We start from the raw sequence: 4,282 nt of genomic DNA, 5'->3' as shown, positions 1-4,282 counted from the left end.
AGATTTTAGTTAAGAATCATATTCTTAACATATTATTCAACATTCTGTTTTGACCCGGTAGATTGCATAGAAGATTTTTTTAATTTGTTCATTCGAGGTTTTGCCCTTTTGATCTTTTGTCCCACATCTCTTCATCCATTGTACTGGTTGTGGAGGACAGGATTCAATAGGCCATGATTTACTGATCGCCATGCATAGGATAAGGGAGATATTTTGGACCACCAGTTCGACGGCTCATATTTTGGACCACTGAGTGCAAATTCCTCTTGGTGGTCCAAAATAAGAGCCCCCGTAAGGGTTGTCCAAAATACATCCTTTACCCTATTATATACAAGACAAAGTTTAGAAATAAAAAAATTCAAAGCTTATCAATAAATTTGGATTAAAATTGTAATTCATACGCCATTAAGCATTTCGTCCGAGGTCCTGGGCCCGGCGAAAGTAGCACCAGGGGTACATGTACCCTAAGTTTAGAACCACTGTTATAAAAGACCGAGGAAGGCTCTGCATCTTCGTGAGCGCTACGGGAAAGGAATCGTTGGTTAGTAGAGAAGGTAATTCATGTGAAGGCCCTGGGTAAGCGACTGAATATTTATTGTAAACAAAGTTATTTTGAAAACAAGAAGACGAAAACTGTGTTCAAAATCAATCCAACACAATTGAATGTGCTTCGTTTAATAATCTTCCACAATACGATCAATTCCGCACAGTGGCGTAGCCACAGGGGTGGTTTTGGACATAATTATCACTTATCACATAATTATCACTTCGCGTTCTCCCACACTAGCTGGCGTGATCAGAATCTACAAGATCGATTGTACACTGGATAAACAAATTTCTGCTACGCTAGGTAGATTTTTTCACTTCGCGTTCTCCCGGACTAGCTGCCGTCCCATGACCAGCAGCAACACGATCGATTCCGCATTCATATTGTACAAATAGTAAAACATATCACAAAATATAAATTTGAATCTTGGAAATACTGAAGACGTTTTATAGAATACGTATTTGTTTACTAAAAATGGGGTTATGTAATAAGCGTTGATAGAAAAAAAAATTATAACCTAAAGTTTTGAAAACAACTTAACGTTTTGTTCAGCGGCGCAGCAAATTTTTTTGGTAATATAAAGAATGGTTTAAGTTTAAATTTGTTTCGAAATTCCGCGGAATTCCGTTAAATTTCGTTAAAAGTTGGTTTTTTAGCGAAATTTTTGTAATTTTACGAAACGAAACGAAATCAAGAAATGCGATTTCGCCATCCTAAAATTCCGCGAAATTCCGCGGAATTTCGTTTCGAACAACCTGAAACGATTTTTTTCGAAATACCGCATATGCTTACAAACTATACGACTGTGGGAGTTTCAGAAACTGTGATATCTACTATACGAGACAAAACTCTGTCGTCGTCCATTAATTCGCCTTTAATTCTGAATGCTGATGAAAACGTGCTGATAGCTCACACTTTGTCTGTTCCTACATCAAGCTGCACTGCTTGACGGAATGGACTTCATTAACGTAGATTAATTACCATCGTAATCAATCCGACCGTGCACTGGACCTTGTGTTCTGTTCCGATAATTATAAACCGAACGTCAACTCTGCTGTAGTTGCTTTGTTGCCTGTGGATACGCATCATCATCCGTTGGAAATATCTTCCCCAGCGCGACGTGAACTTCCAACTGATTACTCTCATGTTGCAGACGATAAGCCAGGTCTGGGTTTTGGCAAGGTAGATTACGAGTTGCTCTGCGGCGATCTTCAAAATGTCGATTGGGACTTTTTAAATGCGAGTCAGAATGTTAATGAAATGGCGAGTAAATGTTGTTTCATCGTTCAACAATGGTTGCAAGCAAATGTTCCTTCTCAACGGTGCCCTTGGAGCTTGGAGTACCTCGTTACTAAGAAAGTTGAAAAGGGAAAGGAATGCCTGTCAGCGAAAGCATCGTGCTAGTAATACTTATTCTTCTACTTATTGGCATTACATCCCCACAATGGGACAGAGCTGCCTCGCAGCTTAGTGTTCAACAAGCACTTCCACAGTTATTAACTGCGAGATTTCTAAGCCGAGTTACAATTTTTGCATTCGTATATCATGAGACTAACACGATGATACACAACAAATAATTTTGAAAATTCAACGACGTGTTAAATTGCAGCTACAATTCCATCAAACGAATTACCATTCGATATTCATTTATATTTGACTGAATTTTATAAACAAGCATAGTTTAAATTTATTTCGATTATAAAGAACAATGAGATTGATTGAATGTTACGTTTATTTGTATGCTCCAAATATGTGCATGGAAATTCATTTAAAATCACAACATATTTTTATCTGTGAACTATTATTCCCAGGTAAGTCAAGAAAATTGCCTAGACCGGCACCGGGAATCGAACCCAGTCACCATCAGCATGGTCTTGCTTTGTAGCCGTGCGTCTTACCGCGCGACTGAGGAGGGCCTCCTGTAATACTTACCGCAGCTTGAATTCGGAATAATATAAGGCCCACGCTATGAGAGTGCAAACCAATCTAAAACTTAATCACAAAAGCTTTTGGAAGTTCGTTAACAGTAAAAGGAAAAACCCATCTATTCCAAAGAATATGGTGTATGGCGACGACGCTGAAGCGAAAACATTTGCGGAATGTTGTGATCTCTTGGCTAGATTTTTTGAATCCATATTCAGTCAAAGCTCTGCTACCAATGCCGAAGCTGATTCCGCCTCGCTAGACGTTCCTTTAGACTTGATTAGCCTAACAACATTCGAGGTCACCCCCGCAATGGTCATCGTAGCCGCCAAGAAGCTGAAAAGCTCTCTTTCTCCAGGTCCAGATGGGATTCTATCTGTTTTATTCTGTCGCTGTTCTCCCGCTCACTCGATGATGGCATTTTTCCGGAGATTTGGAATTAATCCCATAGGTATGTTTCCTGTCTTCAAAAATGGTGACAGAAGGGAAGTCAGAAACTACAGGGGGATAACTGGCTTATCAGCTGCTTCCAAGCTATTCGAAATAATCTTTAGTGAGGTGATTCTTAGTAAATCGAAGAATTACATCTCAACATATCAGCACGATTTTATGCCAGGAAGGTCGTCACTGAAACGGTCTTCGTTGAAGAACTGGAGACGCGTACTGTAGATATTCCGGAAGGTGGCAGCGTGGAAGACCAACGGACCGCCATCAAGAATGCATTCATCGCCACCAGCGGGAATAAACTGAGCGAACTACGCACCCACAGAAAACAATGGATCACCGATGAGACCTGGAGGAAGATAGAGGAGCGAAAAAAAGCCAAAGCTGCGATAGAGCGACCAAAAACCAGAGGAGCCAAAGTCTTAGCCAGTCAACGATACTCGGCTCTGGAGAAGGAAGTAAAACGCTCATGTCGACGGGACAAGCGAGCGTGGGCGGTCTCTCTAGCCGACGAAGGAGAGAGAGCCGCAGCAACCGGAGATATTCGACTTCTCTACGATATCCCAAGACGCTTAAGCGGGGCGAAGATGAATGCAACTTTGCCTGTGAAAGACGTGAATGATCAGTTATTGACCGACCTAACTGACCAGCTGGAACGATGGTTCAAGTGCCAGCCAGGCCATCACCACCTTGGCATGATCTGCCAAGGATCCGACGTATGACACGCGTCTACCACTGCTAGAGATTCAAACAGCCATCCAAAGCATGAAATTGAATAAAGCCCCAGGGGTCGATCGCATATCAGCCGAGACCCTCAAAGCTGACCCCATGACATCCGCTCAACTACTGCATCGTTTATTTCGCAATATTTGGGACACCGCAGCTTTCCCGGTCGACTGGATGCAAGGTATCTTAGTGAAGGTGCCCAAAAAGGGTAACCTGACTGTATGTGATAATTGGCGTTCTATGCAATACTGGGTAGACACCTTTACGTGGTGTGTTACGGGGAAAGATCTACCACGGTTACATTGCCAGCTACAGGCAAATCCTGACCCAACGAATACCTTCCTCATTATCCAACTCCGTGGTACTTATGAGGGTGTCGCTAAGTCGGTGGCCTCTCGTTAAATAAGTACTACATCAACACTTCCTTCCTCTCCCTAGTTACGGTGAAGATGGGCGTGGCCAGGAGTAGTAATCCTCATGCTTTTGTTATTTTTTTTAAGACTGGAATCAAGGACCACTCCCCTTCTTGATTTCTGATAGCATTCTAGATAAGGATCTCAAAAGTAAAACATGAGTATCACTAGTGTCCAATCTACGAATTACACCGTAACAATGCTAATGCTAATGCTAATGCTATTGGCG

Source organism: Armigeres subalbatus, chromosome 2, assembly GCF_024139115.2.
Source record: "Armigeres subalbatus isolate Guangzhou_Male chromosome 2, GZ_Asu_2, whole genome shotgun sequence".
In the NCBI taxonomy this organism is placed as follows: domain Eukaryota; kingdom Metazoa; phylum Arthropoda; class Insecta; order Diptera; family Culicidae; genus Armigeres; species Armigeres subalbatus.
The sequence above is the reverse complement of the archived record's forward strand: the minus strand, read 5'-3'. Positions refer to the sequence as shown.